The sequence below is a fragment of the Lissotriton vulgaris genome, chromosome 2_1, assembly GCF_964263255.1.
Source record: "Lissotriton vulgaris chromosome 2_1, aLisVul1.2, whole genome shotgun sequence".
Classification (NCBI taxonomy): Eukaryota; Metazoa; Chordata; class Amphibia; order Caudata; family Salamandridae; genus Lissotriton; species Lissotriton vulgaris.
The window spans coordinates 1433883802-1433904861 of NC_141687.1; positions in this window are offsets into that span (position 1 = coordinate 1433883802).

The window sequence follows — 21060 nt, forward strand, 5'->3', positions numbered from 1 at the left end:
ACGATGCTGAAGAGTTCCTTGCTGTTGTGTGTGTTGTTGTCCAGCCGTTCTTTGAACGATGTCTTTTTGGTGGTGCGGATCAGCTGGTGGTGTTTGCGGGTGGCGTTCTTGAGGGCTGTCATGTTTTCTGTTGTCTGTTTGTGGCGCCAGGTTTTCTCGGGGGTTCTGCAGGATTTCTTCGATTCTTTGAGGTCGTCGGTGAACCATGTTGTTTTCCTGTTTCTGGCCTTGCCTAGAGGGTTCTTCAGTGGTGCAAGGGCGTCGGCGCAGTTGCCGATCCACAGTGTGAGGTTGCGGGCTGCATCGTTGGTGTCCGTAGTGTTCATTGGTGGGTTTCTGTTCAGTGATGTGGTTAGCTGGTCTGCGGTGACTTTGCTCCAGCATCTATGGGGGATCTGTTACGGGCGGTGGTGGGATGTGGTCTTCTTAAAGGTGAAGTGGATGCAGCTGTGGTCGGTCCAGTGTAGTCCGGTGGAGTGGCTGAAGGCAACATGGCAGCTGGCGGAGAAGATGGGGTCGAGCGTGTGGCCAGCGTAGTGGATGGGGGTGTTCACCAGTTGCTTGAGTCCAAGGTTGGCGAGGTTTTCGAGCTGGGTGGTGGTGTTGTTGTCATTGTTGTTCTCCAGGTGGAAGTTTAGGTCCCCTAGGAGGAGGATGTAGTCTGATGAGGCGAGGGCATGTGGACTGATGAAGTCAGCGATGGCTTCACTGAACTGTGTGCGTGGGCCCGGGGGTCTGTAGATGAGGGTTCCTCTGAGGGTGGTCTTGGGGTCAGTGTGGATCTGGAAGTGTAGGTCTTCGGCGGTGGTGAGGGCATCTTCGGAGTTGGTTGTGACGCTGATGGTGTTCCTGTAGATGATGGCGATTCCTCCTCTGGTTTGGTTGACGCGGTCCTTTCGGGTGATCTTGTAGCCGTCCGGGATGGCTATGGCGATGTCGGGGGCGGAGGAGGCGTTCATCCAGGTTTCTGTGAGGAAGGCGACATCTGGTGCTGTTGTGTCGAGGAGGTCCCAGAGTTCGACGGCGTGCTTGTGGACGGAGCGAGAGTTGAGCAGGATGCACTTGAGGTGGTTGTTGTTGTTGCCTGGTCCGAGTGGTGGGGTGCAGGTCCGGACACAGGTGATTTTGCAGGTTTGGCCTTCGGCGCGCCAGCGGAGCGGCCACTGCGCCCGTCCGCTGCACGGCCTCCATATGAGGGGCTGAGGAAGGGAGGAGCAGCTGGGAGGCAGGAGCGGGCGGCGAATGGGGCACCAGGGGGGGCGGGCCGCAGGGGAGGCAGCGGCAGGAAGGGAGAGAAAGGGGAGCAGGAGGGGGGTGGTACAGAAGGAAAACAGGGGGCGGGAGGAGAGGGCACAAAGGGCAAGAGGGGGTGGCAAAGAAAAACAACAACAGTAACAGAAAGTAACAAAAGTAAATCAAAAACCGAGGAGAGCAGTACAGGTTGGACTCAGGCAGCGATCCTGGTCACAGCGGGTGGCGGCAGTGGGACAGCGGCACAGGAGGACCGGGTGGCGGCTGAGGGGGGCGACCTACCTGGTGACAGGGTCAAGGGTGGCTCCCTTCACCACCGCGCGGCCTCCATATGAGGGGCTGAAGGAGGGAGGAGCAGCTGGGAGGCGGGAGCGGGGCGGCGAATGGGGCATCAGGGGGCGGGCCGCAGGGGAGGCAGCGGCGGGAAGCGCGAGGGAGGGGAGTGGGAGGGGGTTGGTACAGAAGGAAAACAGGGGGCAGGGGGGGAGGGCACAAAGGGCACGAGGGGGTGGCAAAGAAAAACAATAACAGTAACAGAAAGTAAAAAAAGTAAATCAAAAACCAAGGAGAGCAGTACAGATCGGACTCAGGCAGCGATCCTGGTCACAGCGGGAGGCGGCAGCGGGGCAGCGGTACAGGAGGACCGTGTGGCGGCTGAGGGGGCGACCTACCTGGTGACAGGGTCAAGGGTCAAATACAAAGTGTTTGATGTGCTATAATACTTATGGCCTGGTTTAGATCACAGTGGGCAGACAGCAGGAATGCACAATATAATCTTAAATACGGTGCATTCCTTCCCTCTCCCGTTCACGGAGCACAGCGAGATGGCTTGCTGTGTTGTATTGTGCAAAATGTTGATTTATAAGGGCCCATGTGTTGTTTTTTTCTGAAAAACAAATGATGAATTCACCCACACCCTGGTAGTTTCTTTCCTGGGTATGGGAGTCATTATTTTTTTTCTCTTTGTGACTACCAGGTTTTACCTGGCAATGGGGGACAAAATAAAAGCGGACCCCTGCCCATCTGTATGGATGTGCTGTTTACTTTTGTGAGCTCTGTTTGTTCTGGAATGGAACAATTGCCGGCACTTGGCTGCAGCTCATCAGTTGCAGCCTGCACGCCTGGTGAGCAGTCCAGTTTTGGCTGTGAGCAATTTACCATGAATTAACCTTCTTAAAGATCACTTCATTTAGCGTGATCTCTACATTTTGACAATCAGCAGACCATGCTGTGGTCTCACCCACCAACCAAGATACAGCATCTCCCCTGTGCAGAAAGATCAGCAGAACACACTAAGCCAATTAAAATATGCAGCAAGCCCGTAAGAAGCAAACTGGGAGCAAGGCTGGTGCAGGGGGAGCATAGATGACGTGGTAAGCGGTAAGCAATATTTTAATACAGTTTTACTTCCAACCGAAGTGTGGTCCTTATCAGTTGTAGATCATCAGTTGCAGCTGGTGCGCAAGCAACCACTATTCAGTGCCGGGGCTGGTATGCTTCGTGAGCCAATCAGGCACGTTTGCAAGTTAAATTACAGAGGACGTATTGAAAAGAATGATATGGAGTGGCACAGCTGACCAAGCATACGCAATGATGTGGACTAAGCAGCTTTTGGCGAAATTTCCAATGTGCATCTTTTGGGCTCATTTTTCAATGGTCATTTTAATTTGATCAGTTTTCATGGTCACATTAGACGGTTGTTCCAGGAGGGTCTTGATCGTTTTGGGAGCGAACATAAAGGTATTTGACAATTTTTAAAATGTATTCTTTGTGTTGGCTTCTGGAATTGGTGCTTTAGTGAGAGATGGCTTAATTACATCAATTCACCAACTCCTGTCTTTCTTTTTTACAACATCCAGTAAGGCCCCAATTCAAGTAGAAACACTAGTTAAGGATGTTTGAGAATTCTATGGTAGCCATTGACGCCGTAGAATATTCACCTGCATGGAAGTTGGTGTTATTTTTTGGGGAGCCTAGGTCAGGCAGCACAACATGTTTTTGATAATCTACCAGCTTCACAGGGCAGCTCAGGGGACAATAACTGGGATGAATATACTGAAGCATTTGAAAGACAAAGTAAGTATTATTATGAAGACCCGAATTATGTTGGAAGATGTTGGAGCCTCATTTTTTTTTAAAAACACAAACAAGATATAGAAGAAAGTATTGAGGATTATGTCTCGTTATTGAGAATCTTAGCTGCTACATATGAATTTGGTGCCAATGTGGATACATATATTTTTTTTTACGAATTCGTTTTTAATTGCTGTTTCAGGAAGATACAAGAACAACTTTTGAGTTGTAGAAATTCCTAATTGTTGGAAGTTTTAGATTCATCAAAAGGGATTTAATTTTCCATGGTCTCATCCAAAGTGTTACATGCATATGTTCCTGTAAATGCAATTACAGCCAATGAACCTGATTTTGATGGATCTGTATGCCTGGTAAACACTAGCACTAAACATAACAAATCAGGAGGGAAATGGTCAAATTAAGCATGTTATAGAAATGGGCTAAAATTTATGTCATTTCCCTGCCATCGGAAAACTTTGTCTAGCCTGTAAGAAAGTTGGACACTTTCAGGCAATGTACAAGAGTGAGAGAGGTGTTCAAATTAATAAGGTGGATATTGCTGCAGGAGCCTGTGCAGAGAAGTTGTGTAATGTTGTCATGACGATTGAGTGTGACTCTGTTTCATTGTCAGAAAATTTAAGAGATCTATTGTGTAGTGCAAGAATTGGTCACGTGAACCTACAAGTTAATGTGGACTCGGGCTTTGATTGCCATTTTGAGGGATGCAGCCATTTACAAGAATTGGGGTGCATGATTTCACCCTGATACCTACGGATGTTAATCCAAATGCATTCATGGAGTAGACATTAATATGTTGGGCCACTTTGTTCCTGGGATTGAGTGTTTGGGAAGAGTAAATTCCACAAAGGTGTATGTAGCCATCAAAGGAAAATACATTGTTGGATGACAATGCTTACCAAAATGGGCCTCTACCTGAAGTCAGGTGCGAAGAACCCCATATTGTTGAGGGAGTTGCCTGTGACTTATTTGGAATGTGAGTTGGAAGGTGCAAATCTGGGAGACATCTTAGAACAATTTGCAGACGTTTTTCTGACACATTTGGGAAAATTGAGGGTTTTGAACATCAGATTTGTTTGAAGGCACATGTACAACCGGTTGTAAAGTCTATTCCAAACAGTTAAGCATTAGAGGGAAACTTAAACAAGTATTGTAAAAATTATGTGAAAAGGGCATATTAACACCTTGCGAGTCTTCACAATGGTTGATGTGGTTAATTTCTAAACTCCAAGAATATACTTTGATGTCAAACATCTTTCTGGAGGTAATAATTATCATGCAGATTGTTTTTCACGTATGGGTTTGCGATTCTGAGGAGAATGATGAGCTGGACCCTGACACGGAGCGTGTGGCCATAGTGCTAGGTGTTGTGGATGCATGTGATTTACAAATCACAAAGGCAGAATGGAGCAGCCTTTTTGAGTGACGAAAAACTGTCTCAAGGTCAAGAATTTATTATTGATGAGTGGCCGGAAATCAGAAATGTAACTGGTGATCTGAAAGTGTATTTGCAAATTTCTGAAGATCTCTCTATTGTAAATGGTACGGTGAGGGGCTGTTTATACCCCCAGAAAAGATGAGGAAGACCCTAATAGCTGATCAAGGGCTTTTAGGAATCAGTAAAATGAATTATTGTTTAAAACAGCATTAGTGGTGTCCATCGTTGGATGCCCATGTCAAATGTGTTATGAATAATTGTCAGGGGTGTCTTCTGTTGGAAAAATAATGGAAGACGATGAGCGCAGAGTTAAAATATCACCGCAAAAATATTGTGGGACAGAAATATCGCCACAAAAATATTGTGGGAAATAAATATCGAGAACAAAAATATAGTTGACAAGAATATCGACTGATAGGTAAGTAATATCGATTACATAAATATCTTTATAATAAATATTGTTTTCAAAAATATAGTTTACAAAAATATCAATTTATTAATAATTTTATGTATTTTAGTGTTTTTTATGATAATTGTTTGTCATTTTATTATATGTTTTAGAGTTGTATTAGTTAATAAATTATTTTAAGTTTAATTCTGCCTTTTTAGTTCTATAGCGCATTGTGGGTTTATAGGGGAATAGGGTGGGAAGTAATTTGATTGTATAAAATGTATTGAATAATTAATGTGTTAATTGATTAATTAATAATAGTTTAATAATTAGTTGTTAATTAATTTTAATTAGTCAATTAATAATTCATTGTTTAATTAAATATAGATGTGTGTTGTGGTGTTTATATGTGTAAATTGTGTGAAGGATGCTAATTAATTAATTTTTCTATTGATCAATTATTAAACACTTTTAAATTAATTACCATTAATTGATTAATAATTATCACTTGTTATTGTGTAATTAACTTTAGGTGTTTGTTTTGGTTTTCATATGTGTAAATGGTGTGAAAGGTGGTAAGTAATTAATTTTGTATTGAATAATTAATAAATAATAATGAATACATTTTCATTAATTAATTAGTACTTATTAAATGTAATGGTGTAAATAATTGTAGATGTGTGTTGTGGATTTTATAGTGTTAAATATTGACCAATTATATATATATAAATATATATATATATTTTTTTTAAATATATTTTTTATTGAACATAGCAATGGATAATCAATGGTACAAAGCATCTTTTCAATTTTCATTTTCAATAATCATTTCAATAGTTAAACAGGCTTAAAAACAGCAATAAAAAAAGAAATATATATATATATATATATATATATATATATATATATATATATATATATATATATATATATCAGACATGAGACACAAAAATTAGGAAAAGGAGAAGAAATTCATCAAGCACAGAAAGGGAATACAAACAACAATTTTATCAAGAAGGGTCTGTGCAAAATCCGCAATCTATAAAGTGACACTGCAAAAAAGTGCAAAAACCTGCAATAAAGTGCTACTGCATGTGCAAAAAGCTATAATAAAGTGAAATCTAAAAAAGTGCTAGTGCAGTCAAATGTATAGACCCTTTCCTTATCTCCATCCTCCTTTTGCAGCTCATCCCTCCTTTAGTTGTTCCAAATCCCCAAAATATTTCCAATTCCTTTCAAACCTCCTAATAGAACCTACTCTGCCCGCGTATGCTTTTTCAAAGAGACAGGTTCTCCTCATCTTATTGAACCATTTTATCAGTGATGGAATTTCCCTTGATTTCCAATTTTGTGGTATTAAAGAGCGAGCGACCGCACATGATATAAATATAAATACCTCTTCGGATTTGTTGAACCTGCTTCTATCCTTGCTTATGCCAAACAAGGCCACTTCTACCATAGGCGGAAATGATTTTCCGATGGCCAATTCAATTTCCGCAAATATCTCTTTCCAGAAAGACTCCAACATCGGGCAGGCAAAAAAGATATGATACCATCCTCCCTGACCATGTGCTAAGCATCTAAAACACTTGTTTTCTGTTCCAGGAAACATTCTTTCCATAGCCTCAGGCATATAATAAGCTAGCCAACGAGACAAGAAGGCCATCCTCTTGTAGTTGGCAGCGCGCAAGGATTTGTTTCCCAGTAAACAGAGAGCCTCCCAATCTTTCAAGGAGATAAAGCACTGGGTCGAGAGACTTACTTTATTCAAATGTTTATCGATCAGTGGGGATTGACCAGAGCAATGGAGCAATTTATACCACTGACCTATCCCGCTGCTCTTCCTTCTGTAAAGGGTATTTAGTAAGTTATTAGGGGCATTCAACAGACCACTTACCTCCTTTTTAATAAAATAAATAACCTGTAGGTATTCAAAAAAGGACGGTTGGCTTAGAATGTTCGTTCTAGTTATCACCTCTTGCCAACTAATAACCCTATTTTGGACTCAATTCCCGAAACCCACACAAATCCCATTTTTTAATCTTAGACAAACTTAATGGAAGGCCTATTTTACTACATTCGGACAAACTTAAATACTGGGAACCATCAGAACCATGTTTTTTAAAAAGCAGCAACAAGCGCGTTGTATATTCTTTCAACGTCTTATACCTTGATTTTTTAGGAAGCTTTGCGGTCTTTAAAAAAATTGGGATCTGGGAACCTGCTTCTTGAACCATCTTCTCCAAAAAAAAATTATCTCTTGTCTGATAAACCCTCAAAAGACCTGCCACTATATCAAAAAAAGCAGCTTCGTAATATGTCTTTAAGTGGGGTAACGCTAACCCTCCCTGATCTATTGAGAGTTGTACCGCCGGGAGCTTAATTCTCTGAGTTTTATTGCCCCAGATAAATCCTCTTAACATTGTTTCTAATTCTTTAAAAAAAGACAGATTAATTTTTATCGGTACATTAGTAAATAAAAATATAAGTAAAGGCAGAACTGACATTTTAACTATTGACACCTTACCAATCACTGACAATGGTAGCAAAAGCCATTTATCTAACATGTGCTTGATTTTATTTTTCATTCTGATGTAGTTTAGGTCTAAAAGCCTATCATACTCTGCAGTTACAAAAATACCCAGATATCTTATTGGGTCTCTTCTTGCAGCTTGGACTTGCAAGAAATTAGGGAGAAATCCTATATCTGTATTTAAAGCAAGGACTTCAGTTTTTTTAGCATTTATATTATATCCCCCGATCTTTTCATAGGCTTTAAACTCTTTCAGTAAGTTCTCAACTACCTTCTTTTCAGGAGCAAGATAAAGGATAATGTTGTCGGCAAATATTTTTAGTTTAGACATGCCGATGATGGGGGGCACGATAGCTGCATTATCCCTAATCCTTGCCACCAAGGGCTCAATAAAAAAGGTAAAAGCAAGGGAGATAAGGGACAGCCCTGCCTGGTGCCTGGTTACATTAATCCTCCCGGCCTGTTTCGCAGAAGCTCCAGAATATATATTATGTAGCATCTTAATTATTTGCGCCGGGAATCCAAATTGGCCAAGAGAATAAAATAGGGCTTCCCAATTCACCAAGTCGAATGCCTTTTCGGCATCAACCATTAAAATGCAAGCTGGCACCGAATTGGCATTCAGATAGTCCAATGCCTGAATTAGATATTCCGTATTTGTGGCCATATAACGTCCTGCAATAAACCCAGTCTGATCATAATGGATTACTTCCTGGGCTGCCAGAACAAATCTTTCTGCCCATATCTTCATAACAATTTTATAATCAGAGTTCAAAAGGCTGATTGGCCTATATGAATTTACATCATCCTTTTTTTAATCTTTTTTAAAAAAGCATATAATTGTCGATTCTTTGAAAACCCCAGGAACGTGGCCCCCTAATTTAATATGGTTAAATAATTTTATCAGAGGTTGTTCTAGTTCTGCAAGAAATACTTTATAAAATTCAATAGGGTACCCATCCTGGCCACAGGCCTTTGCCCCAGCCGTTGCCTTGACACTTGTACGAATTTCTGAAACAGTTAATTCACTATCTATTTGAGTCTTCCGAAATTCTGAGATTTTAGGAATCTCTATATTCGCGAAATACTCGTGAATCTTTTCTTCCTCTACCTGGTAGTTTGTGGAATAAATTCTCATAAAGTGGTCTAGGAAAATCCCGGAGATCTTCTCACTTTCTACCACTTCGATCCCACTCAGAGGGTCCTGAATTTTCAGTATATGAGAAGATTCCTGTTTTTTTCTTACAGAGTTGGCTAGTAATTTCCCAACCACCTGACTGTCTTCGTAAATTTTCTGCTGAAAAGTTTTTGAGCTATTTATTTCTTCGAGAATAAAAAAATCCCTTAAGCATGCTTTTGCTTGTTCCAAATGGTTTGGCTGAGACTGAAGCTGTAATAAATACTGCTCCTCGACAGTAGATTGTAATTTAGCTATTTTTAGTTTCCTTTCCTTTGCCTGGGCGCTTGTGAAAGCAATTATCTTGCCCCGTGCTGCTGCTTTAAACCCGCCCCAGACTGAGAAGGGTTCAGCTGAATCTTCATTTATTTCAAAATATTCCACAATCCATTATCTAAATCCTGATACCCAGGTTTGGTCTTGAAGCAAAGTACGATCTAGCTGCCATCTTGGGCGCTCCCTATGAGCAATTATATTTGTTAAAATTAATACATTTAAATGTATATATTAATTATGTTAATATTGGGTAATAAATTTATTAAAAATGTTGATGGTTTTGTTTTTTATTGTTTCGGGATCCAGCACTTTCCCTACTGTTGCACTCATTGGAGTGGGAATAGTAATTTTTACCCCTATGCTATCCAGCGCTTTCCCTACTGTTGCACTCACTGGAGGGGGAATAGTAATTGTTACCCCTCCGCTAGCCAACGTTTTAACTACTAATGTTATTATTTTGTTATTAAATCTATGTATTTTTTTAAATAGTTTATTGTGTTAAATATAGAATATTTTATTTAAAAATATTTATATATGTGCTCATTTTATTTTTATATAATTAAACAAGTTTATAAATTAAATAAAGATAATAGTTAATACAATGTATGTAAATATGTGTATATGTAAAAAATGTTGTGTGTTTATATTTATTAAATTAAGTTTATTTGTTATAACTAGTTAAAATATAGATTACATTTAATTGATTGTGTTAATAATATTAATATTCTTTAATTAATTTATTTTAAGTTATGTTATATTTTAAAGTCGATATTTTTTACATCTATATTTTTTACATTGATATTTTGGAGTTGATATTACTGTACTTACCTGTTTAAGTATAGGGATTCGATATTTTTGTAATAGATATTTTTATATCGATATTTTTTCCATCTATATTTTTGTACTCGATATTTAAACATTGAATCGAGTACTCCATTACGGCCTGTTCCCTTCCCAGTTTCATTTTGGCATAAATACCCAATGGATTTTTCTGGTCCCTTTTCTGTTCTTTCTACAGATATGAGGTATCTTATCATGGTAATTGACTACCACTCCAAGTGGATTTATTATTCTTTTGTCAATGCACCTAGTGCTGAGTCCACTATAAAGTTCTTGAAAATATTTTCTCCTTAGGAGGGTCACATAAAAATCATTTCAGTTATCGGTACTCATTTTGTGTCTAGCGTAATGTGCATATTTTTGAAAATGCATGATATCTAGCACATGAAAGTTGTCTTATATTCCCCCAGCTCTAATGGCCTGGTAGACAGGGCAAACAAATTTGTGACAGAAGGTATTCAAACAGTATAGACAGGATGTTAGAGAGTTCCTAAAAAATAAAATGGAGTTACAATATGTCATTTCATGCCACCACAGGAGTGGCTCCTTTCACCTTGATTCGGGGTAGGAAAGTGCAAACCAATTTGTGTCCCACATGTCTATGATTCAAAGGTGATTGTTAGGTAACACCAGTTGTCACTAATGAAGCCCGTGTCAAGGTGCTTAAAAAGAGGTTTGACAAAGGAAAAAATGATTTAGACTTGAAAGTTAATGATTGAGTCTTAATACAAAACACCCAGGGCTGTAAAAAAGGGGAATCTAAATGTACTCTTCCCTTTCATGTAATGAAAGTCTATAAGGAAGCAGCTTTGCTTGCAGAAAAAGGTTGGTGGAACAAACATAGTTTAGTGTGTGAGACCCCTAAACAAGCTAAAATCATAGAGAAATACAACAAGGAATACCACAAGAAAGAGTGTGGCAGGTCTTCTTGGTTACAGGGTAAAGAAAGGAAGGCTCATGATGCTGGTGATGTCAATTTCCATCAGATGACTGATATTGTGAATGGATCAGTCTCGCTTCTAGGGTCAGAGTGTAGTGTACCTGGTTCTTCCTTTCAACATGATCCAAAAACTCTGGACAGACATTTATTGTAGGAAAGTGCCTCTTTTTTGTACGGTCATCACCACTGTTTGCGCTAAATGCTGATGGTTATGACTCTGAGAGTGCAGTGGAGTCTACTGCCAGACACCAGTGCCCGTGCTCTCTCCTAAAACTGTAACGTTTGACTTGGTAATCCCAAATTGGCAAAATCTTTGCCTCCTTATAAGTCCCTAGTATATGGTACCAGAGTACCCAGGGCATTTGTGCTAAAGGGGTAGCCCAGGGCTGTATCACGAGTTTGTGCTGCCCTTGATGACCCACGCAGCCTATTGACAGCAGGCCTGCATTACAGCTTGCAGAGCAGTGCAAACTGCTTGAAATTGACTGTGCCCTCACCATGTATGACACAGTCATCTACACTGCATTTAATGTATGTAAGGCACCCCTAAGAAAGGCCACCACAGCACAGGAGGAAGTTTGCATTATATTTATGGTGTGGACATGTAAGTGTAAGCTTATATGTCTATATAGTGGCATTCCCCATTGGAAACCACTATACGTGTTAGTGGTCCATAGGATAACAAGGGCTGCCAACCGGGCACTCTCAAGATTGGCAGCTCCATTATGGTACCACTAAAAGAAGGCATGTTTGGCATCAAACAATGTGCTTTGTCACCCCTGACATAATTCTCGTGCCCTGGGTGACGTGGCATGCCCCAGAGGGCACCTTAGAGGTTATCCTTGGGTTGCCCCTAACTTTACTGTGTTCTGGCTGGAATTGGGCTTCCTAGCAGGCAGTATGATCACTCCCAGGAGTCATAGACAAAGGCTGGGCAGGAAGGAGGTCACACCTCCCTCCTCTCTAGATGGTTAGTGTATTGATACATCAGAGTGGTGACCTTCAAAGGCGACTCCGCCTCTGATATGCATCTGAGCTGTCCCTCTGAGGACGAAACAGCCCTCCCCATTACCCCAGCAATGCTTGCACCCGAGCAAAGAAGGCAATTAGCTATGCAGGAGGTGTACACCCCCAGGAAGGCTGACTACACCTCTAGGGTTGTCAGCATGGACTGTACACTTAAATCGAATTCTGCAACTTTTAGGAGGGCAGAAAAAGTGGGTTCTTGGTAGAAAATGTAACCTACACACCTGGATGGGGTCATCTCAGGTGTGGACTAGCTTTAGGGACTAGCTGCCCATTGGCAACTACCTCCCACACCCCAAAATCTAGGATTTTAGGGAACCCCTTTCACCAAAACCTCAGATCTGAACAACTTACTTCCAGGAAGGACCATGAGGAGACATGTGTCGTAGACTTCAGTACTTTGGCCACCAACACAAAGCAAAATAGGAATACTTTGCCCCTGAGACAACAAACTTGGAACTGAGTGAACGACCCTCGTCCTTGGCTAAAACTCAACATTCCCAAAGAGAGGGACCTTTGTGGAAACCAGAAGCACCCTCAGTCTCCTATGGCCTATTGGCGCTAGTACCCTGCCAACTGCAGGTAAAAACGATCACCAGATCTAAAGAATCGACAGACGACAGAGGCTTGTTGGGTACCGGTCCAGTAACCAACGTCCGCACTTGATGCTGCAGCTACAGAGAACATTGTGCAATCATCACCAATGTCAACAGTTGTGCACCTGTTGTGGTTTTGCATTTTGTTACTTGCAGCACCATGTAAGCTGTAAAAACAGCACCACCCACGGCTTCCATTCAGCACTGAGGAATGCCTGAACAACTCTGCACCTGTACTCCAAAGGCTAGGTAAAATTGATCTGACTGGTCCTGGGGCCCCATCACCATATCCCTATAAGAGTTCCAAGTAACTCGACCTACAAATCACTAATTGTCACTAGTAGATTTTTCCATTGACCATAATGTTATTTTGTCTATGTATTTTACTGCCTTGAATATTTTGCTTAAAAATTCTTTAACTCTGGTTATATGTACGATATCCCATTCATTTTACTGTCAAAATTAAGATAACAATACACTCAATTTTTTAAAATTGAGTTATCATGTCAATTACTTATTGTCCATTTTGGTACTCTGAAATGCTTCCTCTAGTAAAGCCTGACTGCTATTTGCCACTCTACCAGGAATGAGCTAAAGATGTATTAGTGTGAATCCAAGGAACATCTTAGGGTATTGTCATAATATTACATGCTGAGCCCACCCAGCCATACCACATAATATTTCACTTTCCTACATAGGTGTTACAGTGGTGGAGATCCAAACCTGTGTTGCCAGTACCACTTCATCATAAGTGATTTTCACGAGAAATCCACTTAATTGACTTTAGCATCAAAAATATTTTTTTCCAAATGTTTTCATTTTTTCTACTTTGATTGTTAGGGCCCTGTATAGATCCCCATTCCACTTAGTGCATTTTAAAAGACTTGGTAAGTTTAGTTTAGTAAAAGTTGAAAAGCTTTTTTATAAAGTTTCTATAAGGTCCCAGCTACAAAATAAAAGTTATGCACAATGGAGGCTGGTCAGTATCACAAGCTGGCAGTCACCCCAGCCCTAAAGATCATGGATCTGAGAGTGTTGTTCAAAGCGAGGGGCATTAGATACAAAGTGACAGCTATGAAGGAGGTCCTAGAGAGGCTCTTCAGCTCCTATAAGAAGGAGATAATAGAGACGGAGGGCCATGCCTCACAAGATGATCCTGAAGAGGATAAATAACTTTTTGGAAGAAAGTGAAGACCTCAACCCTTCACCCTCACCCATGAGAAGTGACAGGAATCACACAGATCCCCCACTGGAAGGGTGCTAGTAGTCCTTGATCCAAATCTCCCTAGAGGAGCGAAAGTTTGAACTTAAAGAGAGGGGACTAGCCCGGAAGAGAGAAGGGTTAAGTTGGATCTTAGACACAAAGATGGTGGCAGCAACAATAATACCAGGGACAATGATTAATTCTTTACCCCTAAGATCTCCAAAGAGATTGTCCTGAAGTTTAGCGATGGTGATGATATTGACAAATGTTTTTCAGCCTTTGAGAGGGCCTGAAGAATGAGGAAGATAGCACACCAGCATTGGGGCTCTCTACTTTGGGATTCTCAGTGAAGAGCAGAGATAGACTTCTGACCCTTAATGAGGAGGTAGGTGAGTCCTATCAGATTATGAAGGAGACCATGATAGAAGGATATTGGTCAGAGACACCCATAAAGTTCAAAACCAGACGTGGGTGGACTCTGTCTACTCTTCAGTCAAATCACTAGACTGCTGAATCAAGGGGAATGAGGTGATCACCTATGATGGACTGTATAATTTAATTATGATGGAGAACATTTTAACTAATTGTACCACAGAAGAATTGTATCAGTATTTGGTGGATTCTGGGCTATCTTTTCCTAGACAGTCGGGTAAGACAGCTCACAAATGGTTTAGAACCAGGGTATCCAGAAACTCATTATGTGAGGACCATAAAAAGGGTTCATAGATGTCCCAGCAGCTGAAGGAGATTAACAACAAACAAGAAAAAGGGAAGAATTCTCTAAAGGCCCCCAAAATACTTCTCAAAAGGGTGGGCCCAAGACCTCTCCCAGACCACTCCCAGTCCAAAGACAAGGGGACTAGGATAAAAGGTGGGATCCAGCAAAAGCTTCTGGGCTATGTCATGACTGTCATCAGGCAGGTCATAAGAAAGGAAATGCTGCATGCTCCAAAAAGTCGCTCAATGGTGGACAGTCCAAGGGATTGGCTAACATGGAAGTGGGGCAGAGGTGTACTCATAAGAGGCCAGAGGTTACACCAAGGCTACTTTAGTTTCCCTGGGTGGGGTGGATGTTGAACCCCTGGATATCTTGCCTCCAATTTTGGAGAAGTATAGACAAAGGCCAAAGAGCATGACCTGGCCTGACCTGGGGCAGAAACTCTGAGGGATACAGGTACCAGTGTGACTATGTTGGCGACTAGACTGGTTTCCCCAGACCAAATGTTGCCTGTGTCAGTTGCCAGGTTACCAATGCTGACAAAGAGACTAAGCTGCATCCAATGGTCTTGGTAAGCTTAGAATGGGGAAAGGTTACTGGCCCAAAGAAGGTGTTGTGTCCCCTGCCATCCCAGTATAGTGTCTTTTGGGAAATGATCTTAAGACTTCTGAATGGGCCAAGGTGGAGAGGAAGGCCCATTCAGAAATGTTTGGCCTCCCTGAGTGGGTGTCTGTTACTACCAAAGCACAGGCAGCACATCAGGGGCAGACATTGGGCGTTGGATCCTACAAAGTGGATCAAGTGACCACCACCAAGAGAAAGGGAACAAAGTCTGCTAAGGCAGCTTTAAGAGGTCACAGGACCAGGGGGAGAGTTCACCTAAGGGAGATGTCCGGGGCAGCCTGGAGAATGGTGGTCCCCCAAATGTACAGAGTTCATCCTTACTTTAGCCCATGACGTCCACCTAACTGGACATCTGGGACTAACCAAAATCTGTTTGGTTGCCATTTTTATTGGTCCCAGATGTTTGAAAAAGTGAAGGAGTTTTGTCACTCCCGTGTGACCTGTAAAGCCAAGGAAAAGACAGGCTCACAACCAAAGGCTTCTTTAATTTCACTACCAGTGGTTGGGATTCCCTTTGAGAGGGTAGGGATTGACATTGTTGGTCCTCTTGACCCTCAAACTACATCTGGGGAAATATTTATCCTTGTGGTGGTGAACCATATTATTAGATTCCCAAAGGCAATTCCACTCAGGATTGCAACTGCTCCTGCAGTAGCAACCACTTCCTTGGAATCTTCATCAGGGTTGATTTTCCTAAAGAGGAGGTCTTTGATAAGGGGCTAACTGCATGTCTGCATACCTAAAAGGTATGTGGGATGAAGGTGGTGTGAGCTATAAGTTCACTACCTCCTATCACCCTCAGACAAATGGCTTAGTTGAAAGGTACAACAAAACCATGAAGGTCATGATAATGGGCCTCCCTGGCAATCTCAGAAAGAGGTTGAATGCCCTGGAACCTTCCCTACTGTGTGCATACAGAGAGATGCCACAAAAGGGGATTGGATTCAGACCATTTGAACTTTTGTTTGACCGTCCTCTATGGGGTCTATTAAGTCTTGTAAGGGAAAGATGGGAGAGACCTCCTAAAGAGCCCACACAGGACATAGTGGACTATGTGCTAGGCCTACCTTCATGTATGCCAGAGAACATGAAGCAGGAAAAGAGGAACTTAGAGGCCAGCCAGGAGCTTATCAATCACAGGGATGACCAGCAGTCAGCACTGGTGGAGTACCAACCAGTTCAGTCAATGGGTTGGTTGTTGGAGCTTGTGGCTCCCAGGGCCCTCCAGGACATATTGAGGTGTACACCAGCAAAAGCCAGTCACAAATGGAATGAGCTTCCTTGAAAACCTGAGAAAGAAAGTTTGGCAGTGGTCTGGGATTGCAAATATTTCCATGTGTTCTTGTACGGACAGCCTTTCACAGTTTTGACTGATTACCAAGCACTGTTGACGACATTTGGCAACCCCAACACCAAAATGCCTTCTTGAATTGAACGTTGATGTTTGAGGTTACAAGAATTCAACTATACGTTTCTTTATTTCCAGGGAAGGATCAGGATCCTGCTGATTATTTTTCAAGAGTGCCATTGCAATGCCCTGGAACCCCATCTAAGACAGCAGAGGCCTACAGCAATTTTATAATGAAATCGAGTACACCCGTTGCCACGTCTTTAGATCAAATTGTCTCTGCCACGAGCCAAGATAGAGACATGTTAAACTTAAAAGACATTATTACTAATTGTGGAACCAGCACTCTAGACCTCTTACTAGTGACAGTGAGCATTTGAAGTTCACAAATGTAAGAGATGAACTTTCAGTAACTCATAAAGGCCTCATTCTGTGAGGTACACTCATTGTTATTCCAGAGAGTCTATGACAACAAATGATGGACATCGCCCATGAGGGGCATCGAGGAATAGCTTCCACCAAGAGAGCTCTTCTTGTGACCAAGTCTTGTTTCTTTATCTCGACAAAAGGGTAAAAAAAAAATTAAAGACTTGTCATATATGCAACTGTCTTTCATCTTAAGTTATTTAGCACCCTTTGAACATGTCAGAATCGCCACATCATGCTTGGGAGAGAATTGCTGTTGATTTCTTTGGTCCTCTTGAGAATGGACATCATCTTTTAGTCATTGTTGATGAATACTCCAGTTTTCCATTATCCACTACACATGAAAAGGTTATTCAAAGATTTGTTGGCACCATTGCAACATGGGGTGTACCTTCAATCTTATAATTGACAATGGCCCACCTTTTGATCGTCAGAAATTCAGACTTTCAAAATCACCTCAATATAAAGCATCAAAAGCACTCCTTTTTGGCCCCAGGCCAATCGCCTGGTAGACCAGTTCATGAGTGCTCTAAAGAAAGCTGTCCACAGTGCTGCGTTAGAGAAGCTCAACCTCAAAGTTGTTTTAAACACTACTCTTCAAGCTTACCATTTGACCCCTCACTCAATGACAGGGGAAAGCCCTGTGAATCGTATGTTTGATAGTACCATGATGACCAAGCTGCCCCAATGGACCAACCTCAGATCCAAGAATGAAGTAGATATTAAGGGGCCCATTAGGATGGCGGGCGGATCGCCCCAGCCAGGCTGGCGGTAGCCACCGCCGGCCTGGCGGGGGCGGACGACCCGCCATCCTACCCTGAATGACCCCCGCAATATTAGCATGGCGGGGGGTACCACGGCGGACGGAAAGACCGTCAGCCGCTTTTGCACCCCGGTCGCCTTGCGGCCGGGACGTAAAAGGGTTTATATGGTGGAGGTGTCTATTAGACACCGACAGCCATATTATGATGGGCATTTGTGAATGCCTTTCCGTGGCAGCAATACCGCCACGGAAAGACATGCGGAGACCCCCTGCGGGGGCCCGTTGTGGGCCCTCAGGGACTCCGGGGGTGGGGGTGCACATGGGGGGTACCTATAGTACCCCCCTGCATTTCAATGCACAACATGACAGGCACCTCGCGGTGCCTGTCATGTTGTGCATTGAAATGCACAACGTTAATTTTTAGCATTGCGGCGGGCGGTGCTTTCAGCATCGCCCGCCGCAATGCTAAAAATGCAGGAAGCGCCCGCCACTGTGGCGGGCGCATCCTAATATGTGCAACAGGACCCCCGCCCTTATGGCGGGTGGTCCCATTCACCGGTAGGATGACGAGCGGACAAAGTCCACCCGTCATCCTAATGGGGGTCTAATACTACAGACTTTGGTTGCAAATGAAAATATATGCTGACAGATGACGTCATGTGAAAAATGTCACCTTTACAAGAGGATATCAAGTGCTTGCCAGACAACCCAGAAAAAGAAAGTCTGATGCTCCTTTTGAGGCCAAACCATTTATGATCACTAACACTGGGTGAACTTCCAGCATCCTGGGAAGTCCCTTATGAGAGATTCCTCTCATTTTCGATCTGTGGCCCATCGCTCACCAAACATCGCCAACACCAACACCGCCTACCACCGTACAAGTCAGAGGCCACCGAAGTCATCTGCGGCGTCCCTCAAGGATCCTCGCTGAGCCCCACCCTCTTCAACGTCTACATGAGCCCCCTCCGGGCCATCGCACGCCAACACAACCTCAACATCATCTCCTACGCTGATGACACCCAGCTGATCCTCTCCCTGACCAACGACCCCGCCGCCGCCAGAGCCAACCTTCACGAAGGGATGAAAGACGTAGCCGAGTGGATGACGACCAGCCGCCTGAAACTGAACTCAGACAAGACGGAGGTCCTCATCCTGGGCTCCTCGCCCTCCGCCTGGGACGACTCCTGGTGGCCCCCCGCCCTGGGCATCGCACCCAAACCGACAGACCACGCACGCAACCTGGGCTTCATCTTGGACTCCTCCCTCACCATGACCAGACAAGCCAACGCAGTCTCCTCGTCATGCTTCAACATCCTGCGCATGCTACGGAAGATCTTCCGGTGGATCCCCACCGAGACCAGGAAGACGGTCACCCAGGCCCTCGTCACCAGCCGACTGGACTACGGCAACGCCCTCTACGCCGGAACCACCGCCAAGCTCCAGAAGAGACTCCAGCGGATCCAGAACGCCTCAGCCAGACTCATCCTCGACATCCCTCGACACAGCCACATCTCTGGACATCTGAGAGACCTGCATTGGCTCCCCGTCAACAAAAGAATCACCTTCCGCCTCCTCACCCACGCACACAAAGCCCTACACGATCAAGGCCCGAGCTACCTCACAACCGCATCAACTTCTACGCTCCCAAACGTCATCTCCGATCAGCCAGCCACGCCCTCGCCGCCGTCCCCCGCATCCGAAGAACGACAACAGGAGGAAGGTCCTTCTCCTACCTGGCCGCCAAGACCTGGAACTCCCTCCCTCCCGACCTGCGCCTGACCCAAGACCACCTCTCCTTCAGGAAGAAGCTCAAGACCTGGCTATTCGAGCAGTAGCAGCACCCCCCCCCCCCCCAAGCGCCTTGAGACCCTCCGGGTAAGTAGTGCGCTCTATAAATGTCTGTGATTGATTGATTGATTGAATGTAAAGACTGGGCTCTGACTGACGGTTGATGACTCTGTGCCTGCAAATGATGCCACCTCACCTGTGCAGATCACTGACACTTTGACTGCCAGTTCCTGGTTTTAAGTGACCCGATAAGGACGTGTGATTCAGGTGCCATGATAATTAATTGAAGAATTACAATTACGTGCATTTCTATGATCAACTGTATGTTTATTCATGTATTTAGATTTGTATTTATTTATTTATCTATTTTGAAAAGGTTGTTTAACTTTTTACAAAACGAAGCAGGAGATGCAGTGTCTTGTAAATAAAAGAACACTGGGACTCTTTTGGTTCCAACTGTACACCATAGTCCTGCGCTGTAAGCTTTGGAGGCATGAGTTGAAGGCACTCTTAGAATGGTGAGTTCTGACTTATATGTAGCTGAATATAGACGTGTAAAACTACTCACTGTATGTGGCGTATTATTGGCGAGAACCTTGGTTGGTAGGACGCTACAATGAGGACCTGGTCCAGTGTCAATAGATACCGCAGAACCTGTAGACTCTGCCAGGGTCTGTCAAATCACTTCATCACATCACAATGTACTGACTCGATATATAGAGAAGCTAAGTCCCACGCTCCTGGCAAAGGGTGGTCTGGCAGTAGGTGGGAACATGCACACTAGCTATGGTCTTCTGTGGAATTTCATTTCACGGAGAAGGCCTCAAAGTTGTTGAGTTCAAATGATGACGACGTCAAAGAAAATGACTGCACAGATTCCTTTTGTACATGTTTTTATTGCAATTCCAATAAAAAGATCTGTGAATAAAATAAAGTTGTTGAGTTCACCTCAGTTGCCGAGCAACCATGCACCCATTCCAGTAAAGGAGACTGACATAGACGACAGACTATAAGCAAAATAGCAACCATCCGCTCATTTTAAAATGTAATGTCACACTGTTTTAACTGTAAAATGTTTGTGCTCTGATCCAGCTGTTTGTATATGTTTGTATGGATTTATTTAAATTGAGGGCAAGCGTTCATAATACAATTAATTATAGAACTCTCTCTTAGATATAAGGTACTGCTGGTCTCGCCTCTATCCTGAACATTCCTATGCGAGAACTTCACCATTAGCCTGTACGACGAATCAGCACCGAGCGAGTCTCTGCTATCTGTAATTATACGAGGGAAAGAAATCTGGGTTATTTGGCTCCACCCGAGGTATATTGAGTTTGCATTTCCCAGGTCACATTTTTTATATATATATAGTGAAATAACTGCAGTGCAATGATTTTGTACGTAAAGTCAGACATTCAGTGAACGGAAAATGCATTCCTATGAATAATAGCTACAGATATATGCAAAAATTGTCAATGGCCAGTAATTCGCTGATTTTTTTTATTGCAGTTCATTAGCATTCCTTAGGAAAGTCTAAACATAATGCAACACGCCAGCTACACTCACAACTGAGAGATATAAACGTAACATTAGAACAGTAATCCTACATATAATAATGTGTCTGGTCTGA